Source organism: Apteryx mantelli, chromosome 15 (assembly GCF_036417845.1).
Source record: "Apteryx mantelli isolate bAptMan1 chromosome 15, bAptMan1.hap1, whole genome shotgun sequence".
Taxonomy (NCBI): Eukaryota; Metazoa; Chordata; class Aves; order Apterygiformes; family Apterygidae; genus Apteryx; species Apteryx mantelli.
Window position 1 is genome coordinate 26,524,034 of NC_089992.1, and position 12,162 is coordinate 26,536,195.

Below are 12,162 nucleotides of genomic sequence, written 5' to 3' on the forward strand. Positions count from 1 at the left end.
TCAGCCCCTTTCTCCTGCCTGTCGAGGTTTTCCTAATACCAGCGCTGCCCTCCAGTCTCTCGGCTGCATTGCCGCAGACTGGTCTCTCCTACAAAAGTGCTGAAAGTTCCCTCCGTCCCACTGTCCAGGTTGCCCATTAAGACATTAAAGCCTGTTGGTACCCAGAGCGATCCCTCAGGGATGCCACTGGTAAGCAGCCACCAGCTGGTCTTTGTACCGCTGAGCACAAGCCTTTGAACCCAACAGCCCGGCTTGTTTTCCACCCATGGTAGCATCCAGGTCTCCTCTCCATTCCTCGCCAAACTTTCTTTAAGGATACTATGAGATCATGCCAAAGGCTTTGCTGCAGTCAAGGTAGCCTTGCTGAAGTCAAGGTAGCCTTGCTGCAGTCAAGGTAAGTTAGGGTAGCAACAGTGTTCCAGTGGTAAAAAGCTCTTCTTTTTGCCCTTGATGTCCCTTGCCAGTCCCGACACAAGTCAAGCTTTGCCTTTCCTAAGACTATCGTGGCATGCCCAAGCAATGTGGCTGTATTCTTGCCATTGATTATTAAGTCTCCGGCCAAGTCTTCCTTGTTCATGAGGAGCAGGTCCAGCCTTGACCTTCTTCGGCATATCAAGGGGATGTGATAAGAAATTAACCCCTGGCTTCCTAAGCTGGTCAGAGCAAGAGCCTGAACAAACAGGGCCCACACCTCTGACTCTGGTCAGACCTATGGTCTGGGCTACGATTGAGAGTCCTGTGGGTGTGCATGTGAATCTGGATCAAGAGAGGAGGGCGTGCCTCTGTTCACGGTGGAACTCCATTTCTGACCAGCCCGAAGGAAGAAAAGCATTGGGCCATTTGTGGTGGTGACGCCAGTGTGAGTGCCACTGGTGTATCTACAAGTGCTTGCAAAAGCACTGCTCTGTCTGCATTCATACATGTGGCCAGGTCATGGGTGTGTATTCTGTGTGTGTGTGTGTGTGTGTGTGTGTGTGTACGTGTGCCCATTGTGAAAGCTTGCTCAGCCTTGCCCCTGGCTGGACCTACAAAAGAGAGTGGCAGCCAAGAGATCAGGAAGGAGAAATCCCCCAGGTGTTCCAGGCCGCTGGATTTGTCTTCCCTGAACAAGCACCAGCCTTCACCTCCTCCCCACCTGCAGAGCGGTGAAGGTGCCTGCTTGCCACCAGGAAGCTGGGGATTTAGCTCCCTGAAGGGAAGGAAGAAACAGCTTTGTCCCCAGGACACACACACTCTTGTGGGGGGACCTCTCTGCGGTCTGCTGCCTGGTGATCCACAGCCTTCTCTGCTCCTCAGGCGCACTTTGGGAGGTCTGGATGCTAAGAAAGCAAAGGAGAAGGTGGGGGAAGATGCTAAGAAAGCAAAAGAGAGGGCAGGAGCAGCACAGGCAAGGGGCTGAGGAGCAGGACAGCCACCACCACCCCTGGCCAGAGACCTGGAGCACAGCACTGTGGGGAGTGCTGGTGGAAGTGTCCAAAGCGAGAGGCCCCAGCTGGGAGGGGAGTGGGAAAAAAAGGGCCTTAGCAGAGGATGGTTTCGATCCATCGACCTCTGGGTTATGGGCCCAGCACGCTTCCGCTGCGCCACTCTGCTCCCCCCCAGCAGCTCTGTGGAGAGCTTGTGGAGCCCTCCCTGCCGCTCCCAGGCACTGACAACACCAGTGCTTGGGCTCGGGGGGAAGCCCAAAACCTGGGCTGAAGCCCCCTTGGTTTGCCCTCCTGACCTCATCTCCTGCCCATCACACACAGCGGGGAAAGGAGGGGTGCTTGTGTTTGCCCAGCTGAGCCGCCTCTGCAGGGGAGGACAGAAAGCCCAGAGTGAGGGGGGAGCCTGCCTGCCTGTGTTGTGCTCAGAGCACCTGCTTCCCAACGAGCTGATGAGAGTCTGCTGCACTCAGGGCCAGGAAAAGAAAGGCTTTTACTCCCCTCCACCTGGAGTCACATGCATCTCCTGCATGCAGTGCTTTCCTTGTGCAGGCTTGGCAAGCCCTGGGAGCCCGGGGCTCCCGGTGGCTTTCGGCCCTGGAGAGGCGGCTTCCACTTCTGCTGCTGACCAGCTGCTGAAACACTTCCTCAGAGCAGCTGCCCGGGCCAGCCCTGGACAGCTGGGCTAGAGTGACCCCTGAGTCCAGTGGATGCTCTCTTGCTGCCATCCCGTGGACATTTGGGGCACCTCCATTTCGGTCTGCAGCAAGGGAAGGAGGAAGGCCCAAACCAACTCAATCCCGCTGGCCCCTTGCTGCTCCACATGCTTGTGTTGTGGCACGGCATGCTGCCAAGGGGGAATGCCCCATCACCTGGAAGGACTCAGGGAATGGCTCTGTCTCTTGCAAACTGCCATGTGCTCACCAAACACAGGAGCTGCAGCGGTTTACTACAAACCAGTGCTGGAAGTAGGAGCAGGGAGGGGAGAGGAAGGGAGGAGTTAAGTGATGTTAGGGAGGAAATGGAGCAGGCTAGAACAATGATTCCCAGGCACTTTCCTGGCAGTCCCCTCTTTCCCAGGGCCCCGGACTTTTCTCCCTTGACAAAGCTCTGCTTCAGATGTGCCTTCCAGGCCTGCCAGCCTTGGAGGAGTGGCAGGGCTCCGTGGCCTTGCTGGTGAGCTGACTCGCAACTGTGTTCGACACGGTGTCCCCACAGCTGTATCCAGCAGAGTGTCCAGGCACTCTGGACTGGGGCCCAGAGGTGTGCCCCCACCCCATGGAGCCCGTAGTCTTCCTGGGTGGGAAGGAAACCCTGGCCTCCTTGCAGGACATGTAGTGGGGCAAGAATGAGAGGATCTTATGGTCATCATCCAGACAAAACTGTGCGCAGGCAGACCTCTACAGTGGTTCATACTCAGCCATAAAACTTTCTCTTTCCCCCCAGTTATCTCCATCCCTCCAGTTCCCTTCACCTCACCATTTGCCCTTCCACATAGCTCACCCCTTCTAACGCCTCCCCTGAGTTCTTTCTCCAGCTCTCTAGAGAGCCAGAGTGCAGCCACACCAGCAGACAGTGCCATTTGTGTGTTTCCTGTTTCCACTGTCTCAAAACTTCAAGACTGGGGTCCTTGGGTTCCTTGCAGTCTTTCCTCTTCAGCTCCTACTCTTGGGCTCTCTGATTTCTCCTCCGTCTTAAGAGACCTGACACATTTGCACTCCACCATCACGGGATGACTCACAGAGCTCCCTTCCCTTCCTTCCCTCCAGCCACAGAGATACCAGAGGGAGAGTCAAATGATGCTCCGGTGTCAGCATATCCCAGATGCCACCCTGACGACCAGGCGCTGGGAGCTGCAGCCGTAGCCCTGGGGTTATGCCTCTGAAACCCTGGATGCAGGCACTTCTCCTTCACAGTGCAGGTCCCAGCCCTAGTGCTTAGAGCCCCCAGGCCTCAGAGGCAGACAGGGAGAAAAGACTCCTCACCCTGGGGAGGCAGCTGGAGCTCCGGGACTTGCCCGGCTCTGCTTCCTCCCCAGGGCTGGGCATCTGGGGGCACCTCTTGTCCAGTCCACCTCACTTCACAGCAGGGACTGGGAGGTAAGTGAGACGCCTGGCCCAGAGTCCCACGTGTGGTGAATGCGCTCTGAATGCACTCATCTGTTTGTGGGTGCCCAGCTGTGGTGTGTCCAAAGCGTGGAAAGGAAACCCCCCAGTGCAGCCTGGCCCTGAAACTCACAGCAAGCCGGATGACATTGCACAGGGCACATGATCACTGCTGCCAAGAGGTTTGGGGCAGGTAGCTGTGGCCGAGAGGGGAAGGCGATGGATGCGAAATCCCACACAGGTTCCAATCCTGCCAGCTACAGGGCACCGTCCCCTTTTGGGCTGCCTGGAGCGACGACGCTCCAGCCCTGGACAAAACCCCACAACCGCAGTCCCTCCAGCTGCACAGCATGCCCAGCGAACCCTCCGTCCCTCTAGTCATCCTCAGCTTCCACCAGAATCGCCAGGGTGCGTGGGAACCACCTTTCTCCTTTCCCAGCCACACCGGCTCACAGCTTTCCTGACAGACGGATGCTCACCTATGGGGACGGGTGGATTTTCTTCTAAGGGGCATGTTTTCCCACGGAGCCTGAGCCGAGATGTGTGTGCGTGCTTCTGTGATGGGAAGGGAGGTCCCTGGCCTACATGGAAACATCTGCAAGTTTTTGCAGCAGCAGGAGAAGAGGCGGGGGAAGGGAAAGACCCTATCCAAATGCCGCTTCCTATTCTTTTTCCTTCTGCTGCATCTTTCTCCCCTTTCAGACTCCTGGGATAATCTTGAAAGCTCAGGGAGGGTCAGATAGCACCTGGGAGGAGCAGGAGGCCAGCACAGAGGCCTGCATGCGTTGGTGGTATAGTGGTGAGCATAGCTGCCTTCCAAGCAGTTGACCCGGGTTCGATTCCTGGCCAACGCACGCGTGCTTTTCTTCTTCCAGGCGCCTGCAGGGGCACTTCCATCTGCTGCTGGGAAAGAGCCCAGCTTGCACCAACAAGTTCATGTTCCCTAGGGGAGCCACTCCCTTTACTGCATGCACAGGCAGGATGGGGCACCCCACAGAGCCCAGGAGAGACAGGCCTGGCTTCAGCAATGCCTGCCTTGGTGAAAGCACATGCAAGAGACTGAAGCAGAAGAGCGGTTGAGGGTGGAGGTTACGGTAGTTACACTGGCTGGGAGTCAAGCACAGACCAGCTGCTTGGCAGGCAGCTGTGCTCATGACAGTGAAAGAAGTGCTCGCAGGCACATACCTCTGCCCCACTTCTCCCAGCGCCCACATCAGTCCTGCCTCCCCCTCCCTGCACACAGCCTCTGGCAACTCCTCCACGTTCCCCACCCCAAGCATCTCTGCCTGCTCCCGGGCCTGTAGGAGCGGAAATACCCCAGCCCTGCTGCTGGTTCCCACACGAACACACCACCCAGGGACTTCTGTTGAGACATTCTGCAGGCTGCACTGGCTGTCCCGGGATCTGTGCCTGTCCTGAGAGATCCGAGAACACTGCAGCCCACCCATGGCTTTCCGATCATGAACATGCAGTCCTGTCGGAGATCACCCTCAGGGCTGGTGTGAGCAGCACAGCGCAGAGGGAAGGCGTTGTCCCCACAGCCCTGGGGCAGATGCACCAGCCTCTGCAGCTCTGCCCCTTTCCTCCCTCCCCAGACACCTGCCTTGGCTCCTCTTGGCAGAGTCTCTCCATGGGCCATCTCCTCACCCATGGATGGGAGAGCCCTGTCTCTTCACCCATGGGGCTCCACGCTTCCTCTCCCAGGGCCTCTAGATGCGGGTGCTTCTGAAGAGAAGTGCTGATACGGCACCAGCTACTTGGGGCAGCTAAGGGCTCCCAGCTGAGACCAGCGCTGACTGCCTGCTGAGGAGGGGCTCTGTGCTGGCGGCCTCTCTGCACTGCTGACACACAGGCCAGAGGAGAGGGATTTCCTGCCTCGCCCGGAGCTCAACCTGCTGCTGTTGGACGTTGTACCTGGCAAGAAGAGGACTGCTGTCCTGGAAGGTTAAGGATGAGGATCGATAACAATGGCTAGGAAAATCACTGCGAGGAGTACAGTCTCAGAGGGGTGAGCACTTCCTGGCAAGCCTTTTCCAGTGGGGCACTGGGTCAGGGTGCAGTACGCACGCAGCAGCACTAAAGCAGAGAGAGGCTGAGGCTCTGTGAGTTCAAGCCTCACCCAGAGCAAGGGCTTTTAAATTTCACTCTAAGCCTTTTCTTCTCAAGTGCAATTTGGAGCCCATGTTTATGTTGGGCTCAGTCGAGCCTTTTTGAGAGAACAACATCACTGTGTGGGTTTTTTGTTTGTTTTTTTTTGTGTGTGTGCGTGTTGGGGGGGGGCGGTTGTTTGGCTTCCTTCCTTCCCTGGAAGGGTGGGACAGTGTAAGAAGTGCAAATGAAAGAGAGGTGGGCGGGGGAAGCTTCCTCAGTGGGTGTTGAAGCCCTGAAGCAGGTGCCCAGGGAAGTTTGGACTCTCCTTCCTTGGACAGCAAATTCAAATTTTGTCAGGGCCAGGCACTGAGCCACCCGCCCTAGCTTTGGCGCTAGTCCTGCTCTGAGCGGGCAGTTGAATTAGAGACCTCCGGAGATCCCTTCCAGTCTATCTCATTCCAGGAATCCACAGCTCCCAGAGAGCGCTGCGCTCTCCTCCCTCCTCTGCACCACGGCAGCAAGCGAGCCTCTTCCCCACAGGAACTAGAGCTCAGTCGTTGCTCAGCGCTCGGCTCATGTCCTGCCCTCTCTCTTTGGCTCCCCAGCCCCTTTCCCCCACACACACACTCCTTCAGACTGTCACAGCCTCCCCCAGGGGTTACTCTGGTGGAGCGCTCCCTACCCAGCCCTCCGGTCCCCAACCAAGGCACAAAGAAGCCCTCTTGTTTCCCCCAGCAACAGGCCATGGTGTGGCATTGCAGCCAAAGTCTTTGGCTTCTCGGTTCATCAGCCTTTGAAGGGAGTGGGAAAGACACGTGTACTCCTGCCATGACGCTTGAGCACCGTGACAGCATGTTGGCTTGTCCAGAGCAAGAATGAAGAGCTCAGATGTGCTGAAATCAAATCACACTTTCCAAGTCACACTTTCCTCTCCATTCCCATGGAGAGAAAGACATCTTTGTCCTCCAAGGGCAGAGCCTGATTTTTCTGAGTCATTGCGTTGAGTTTCTGGGTTCTTGGAGAGCAGTGGGGGGGTGGGATTGGGACATTGTTCAGTGAGACCACGGGGCTATGTTGGGACCTCTTCCTGCCTGCTCCTGGCCCTGGTGAGCAGAGAGAGGGACCACCCTCTGTCAGGGCCCTGAGGGCCCTGATAGGCTCTAATGACCCTGACCAGCCTTGCCTGGGACCCCCTCCCATGCACCCTCTTCCCGTGGGCCCAGGAGCCCTATTTCAGCTCAGCCCTGGGCCTCTTTCTCTGACTGTGCTATGTTGTGGGAGTACTGGTCTTTGGCTCTGTCACAGCCATGTCCCTGCCTAGCCATGGACCCAACTGATCTGGACCCTGGCCCGTGGTCTGACGTCCCAGCCTGACCTCCGACCCGCCTTTTCACCACGGACCTGCCTGGTGATCACTGGACTGTGTCTGACCCTCATCACCCTTGCCAGACCTGATTCTGATCCTGACCCTGACCTGCAGATTTACTTCCCAGCTTGGCCTCAGACGTGCCTCATCACCATGAACTTCCATGGTGATCTGTACTCTTTGCTGAACCCTGCTAGCATCTCCAGGCCTGCCCTGTTCACCTTGCTCGGCGGCGGTGGGAAGGGGCCCTGGCAGGCAAGGTCCTTGCCCTGCCAGCCGTGTTATTGCGCTCGGCTCCCCATTCCTTAGGGATCAGCCGGCACTTGCTGCTCCCTGACACTCAGGCTCCTCTAAGAGGCTGGAGCAGCAGGGGCTCTGATTGGTGAAAAGCTTCTAAAGAAGCTCTGAAGGTGGCCGTCTCTTTCCTTGTAGACCTTGGTTTTGTCTACAGTACATGAAAACAGTGTAAGATGCCACGCAGAAAGCCACTTCTTGGAAGCTATTCCCCTCTGTTTCTTGGTTCTGCAGAGTGGCCTGCAATGCTCCAGCTGTGGTAAATCCAGTTGCAGAGAGCCTAATGGAGCTGGCCCCTGACCTGCCGCCGTGGTGCCTGTGTCAAGGGGTCCGGTGGTCTCCCTGGTCCCCACTTGCATAATCAGGGCACGCAGGCCCACATCCTGGGGCAGCAGGAGGTCAGCAAGCCCTCAGTTTCCTGTCTGCTTGCAGAGATGTTTGTGGCTGGCAGAGCCTATTTTGTGCATGCGCAAGTCAGGGCTTGTCTGAAAGCGTGGCTCACTCGCTTGCGCATTCAGCGCATGGTTTGACCCTGCAGAAAAGCCGGCTGGACAGGAAAGTGCCCTGCAAAGGCAAAAACCTCTCTGTTTCTGGCCATGTCCTCTCTCTGCTTCCCTCGTGCTTTCTCCAGTGCTTATGTGGCCTCATGATAAGTCACCTCACGGAGCTACACCGGGAGAAAATAACTCCCCACATAAATTAATAGTTCCCAGCCAGCATCACTCTCTACATCAGCTCCCTGATGGGCCATCCCTTTCAGCAGCAGCTACTTGTGGGACTGGCTCAGCTACAGCACGGCCTTGTCCTGTATTAGCAGGACTCACCGTTTCAGGAGTCACTAGTGATAATCACTCTCATTGAGCCAAGCTTGCCTGTACAGTCTCTGTAAGTGTGTGGGTGGGTGTCTGTGCGTGTGTGCATGGGTGGGCGGGGGCGGGGGGATGAGGGGGCTTGGTAGTGTTCCTTTACAGTGCAAGAAGGGAGATGTGCCCACAGGCTCGATTTGCACCCCAAGCTGTGCGGGGAGGGGATGTTCACACAGAAAAAAAAACAGAGCCAGGCATGGGGGCTGTCCACGGTGCCTGATCTACACTCCCAGCCCTAACACACTGCGTCTGCCCACCCAGAGCATCCAGGGGGCTGGGATATTTCTGAGGCAGGAAAAGGTGGCCCTGAGAGGCCCTCTGTGGGCAGCTCTGCGGCACCAGCCGGGAGGACATCTGGCTGCTCCCCAAAGCCTGGTGGTCTGAGCCCACCCCAGGATGCCATTCTGCTGGCAGCGGAGCTGGGGAGGTGGTGCTTCCTGACCCACCAGGTTCTGCCCAGCTTGCGCTTCCCCAGCCCCCAGCCAGGTCAGCTTTGGAGGTGGGCAGGAACAGGAGAGCAGGGGCAGACCTGGGGCCAGCAGGAAGGCTGTGGGGCAGGAAACATCAGGAACCAACCCCCTGGTCTCCCGGGAAGAGGCAGCCAGGGACAGGCTCCAGAGGAGAAGGCCTTCAGGGCAGGAGCTGCCTTCCAGATGGCAAGGCCACTGGTGGAACGGAGCTGTCCCCGGTCTTCTGGGGTTTGCACCTGCCCGAGGAAGGACTGGCAGCCTTCCTGCCCAAAGAAGGGCTGTCTCCTGTGCACAGAGACAGGCTTACCAAATGGCACAAGGACCTGCACGTGGTGCCCAAGCAGGCACATGCACGGAGAGAGAAAGAGGCGGTGGCAGTGCCTGAAGCCATTGGGGTGTAGTGGGTCTTGCAGGCAAGAAATCAAAGGCGCCAAAGTGTGCTGCTGGGACCTGCAGACCCACGAGTTTCTTTTGGTGTCCTCGTTGGTTTACAACAATGGCAGAGCCGTAAGGAGCCAGGAGCAGGTGAGTGTGGGCATCTTGAACCCCCCCCCCTCCCCCGACAGTTCCTTTGGTTCTGCCATTGAAGAATTCCCTTTCCCATTCTCACAGCTGGAAGAAGTTTCCTGCCCATGTGCCTTGGGCCCCTCTGCTCCCTGCTCTGAAATGCCTCCACCTCCTGCTGTTGCCTCCCAAAAGCCCTAATGCCACGAGGGAGAGGTTACTGCCAGCAGCCAGCTCTCCATGCCCCAAGCACAGGAGGAGCCTGAATTACCTGCCCTGGCTCAGGCAGGCTCTAGGGACACAAGCCAAGGTTGGCAGGGAGGTCAGGATGGCCGAGCGGTCTCAGGTGCTGCGTTCAGAGCGGTCGTAGTCTCCATGGGAGGCATGGGTTTGAATCCCACTCCTGGCAGGCTTCTCTCTGCCTCTTTTCCTTTCCCAGACTGGCAGCGGAGAGCCTCAGGCCAGGACTTTCCTCCTGGAAATCCTTCTCTGCATGCTGTGCTCTCCAGTCTGTGCCCTTCAGAGAAGCCCATGGCTTGTGGTGAAGGAGCAAGGGGAGTCCCTAGGGTTGCGATCAGCTGCCTGAACTGGCTCTGGGGTTGATGGGATTTGCGCCTCTGCTGTCCCCAAAGAGGTCAGGGCCTCTGGGCTGACACCCCTTTCAACTCCTGCCTACCTATTGGCTCTCATCCTCCCACCTTTCCGTAGGTACTCCAAGGCTGCCATTAGATTCCCCCCAAAGCCTTCCCATCTCACGGCTAAACAAGGCCAGTCCCCTCAGCTCCCGCTCACAGGGCCAGGCCCCACCCTGGCAGGCTGCACTGCCAATCCATGCCTAGCCTACCGCTCACAAGGACCCCCAGGGCCCATCCAGCAGAGCGGCTCCCCACCCAGTCAGTTCCCAGTGCAGGGGAACTAGTCCATGGAGTCCAGCACGGACTTTGCATTCCTCCTTGTGGAGGTCCACCCACACAGACCATGACGTCCCAACTTGGATACAAAGATGCTGTGGCAGACCATGTCCAAAACCTTGCTAAGGACAAGCCAGACAACGCCCCCTGTTGTCAGTTCATCCATGGATGGATATAGCGAAGAGGACTTGCTTCGCGGCCTTCCAAGGGCCTGAAGTGAGGCTGAGTGGCCTGTGCTTCCCCAGAGAGCCTTTCTTCCCCTGTTTAGAGACTGGTATCCCTGCTATGCCTGAGGCCAGGACGCCATCTCCACCAAAGTCAACAGCAGGCTGACTCACGTTTCCCTGGAGTTCAGGGATTTTCCCAGCTCTTCCACAGCACGCTGGCTCCCAGCTGCTCCGGGAGACCGATCCAACGTTGCTCTGCAGTGAAAAAGCCTTGAATGGGCCACGCCATCCCTGACCCAGGAGAAACAGCCGTGAGCTTGTGGCTCGCTGCTCCGAGCCACTCCTAAAACGCCGGCCATGCAGGCTTTTGGCCTCCGCGATGAACTTGCTGGGCAAAAGAGGTCCATTTGGGTGTGGGTCACTTTCAGGGCAGGACGCAGGAACCTCTTTCATCTCCCGCCTACACCTTGATCTGCTTGTTTGCACGAGATTCTCCGCTGCCCAAGCAGAGCGCAGAGCCCCGGCTGGAAGAAGCATGAAGGCCCACTCAAGCCCCCTACGCACATGGCTATGCAGATCCCAGGGAGTGACCGCTTGCCCTTTCCACACTGGAGGGGACCAACCCGCTCTCTGGCTTCGTCCTCCTCGTCAGGAGCCTGCCTTCGTTCCCAGGCTCCAAGGCGGCCAAAACGGGCTGGGGCACAGCCTCACCAGCACCAGCACCAGCACCAGCAACCTCATCACAGCGCTCACTCCTGCCACAAAGGCGCTTGCCTCCAGCTCGCAAAGGTCCTTCCTTGCTGTTGAGCTTTGCCACGTCCCTGGAGACCTGAGTCTCTTCTCCCTTACGGGCCTGTGCAGTCTTCACGTTCTCCCTGAACTATCCTGACTGTGTCCTGAGCGTCTGCCACGAGCTGTGGCGAGAGATGTCTCTCAGGGTCAGCCTGAGTCCCTCCACTGAAAGCACTCGCGAGCTGGCTTGAGCTGTCCTTCACGGCCAAACGTCACCATGGCTGATGGCCACGCTCACCATGAAGAGGCGCATGAGCCAAAGGCAGTCCACCTGACGCAAATCCACTTAAAACCTCTGTGGACAGCTAGCCTGAGACCTCCGAGTTCACGGGCCCTAGGAGTCCGGAGCGGTGGCTGCGGCGCAGGTTAGTCATTCCAACGTCAACTCCTAAGAAGTGGGAGCAAAACATTTCAGCTGAGAGAGGCAAGGGCTTAATCACCAGCGAGAGCTCTGCAAGCAGCAGCAACTACCAGGTGCTCAGGTGCTTCATGAGCAAGGAATGTTTTGGGCCCCCTGGGGCTCTGGGACACAGCATAAAAGCCTGTGCTGCGCCAGGCTCTGCCATCCTCCTCTCTTTGCCTCACTTCCCTTGGGGAACTAGGTAAGCCCGGGTCCGCTCCCGCTCCTCCTGCGGGCTGAATTGCTGTCAGGCTGGCTACTCAACTTTGATACGTGGCTGATACGCTTGGCACCTGAATAGAAATGTTTAAGGTCCTTTACCTCTTTCTCTTTTCGAGGGGGGTGGTGATGGAGAGCTGGCAAGAGGAGGGTTCTTTCAAGCAGAAGGGGGATCTCGGGGTTCAGCTGTGGGCGTGCGAGTACCCCAGAATTTCCACCTGCAGCAGGTCGTCTCTAACCAAATAGCCAAGCGCATCCTCTGCCATCCTGAACGCAGAAGCGTTTGTTTTGGAGATGTGGTATGAGCGGTCTTTCCACAGGTGCTTTAAGCCCACTCTAACGGATTCCCTGTGAAAAGCTGGTCAGCATTCCCGTGCTGTGTCACTCGGGGGGCACGCGACCGTGCGTCCTGAGGTCACTCTGAAAGCAGGAGTGAAGGGAGCCCTCAGCAGCCTCCACCCGCTCTCAGGGAGGAGGGCAGGCGTGAGAAGAGGGAGCAGAGCTCTTCCAGCTCGGCGGTTTCTAACAGGACAGCTACAGGGGAAGGCCTGCG

General features: G+C 57.6%; 2 non-coding genes across 2 annotated transcripts; one reads left to right on the plus strand and one right to left on the minus strand.

Moving 5' to 3' along the window:
- Positions 1-1,521: 1,521 nt before the first annotated feature.
- TRNAM-CAU (transfer RNA methionine (anticodon CAU)) lies at positions 1,522-1,593 on the minus strand. The gene has a single exon. It is a non-coding gene; the product is annotated as a tRNA-Met (tRNA).
- Positions 1,594-4,311: 2,718 nt separating this feature from the next.
- On the plus strand, positions 4,312-4,383 carry TRNAG-UCC (transfer RNA glycine (anticodon UCC)). Its single transcript has one exon. It is a non-coding gene; the product is annotated as a tRNA-Gly (tRNA).
- Positions 4,384-12,162: the final 7,779 nt, after the last annotated feature.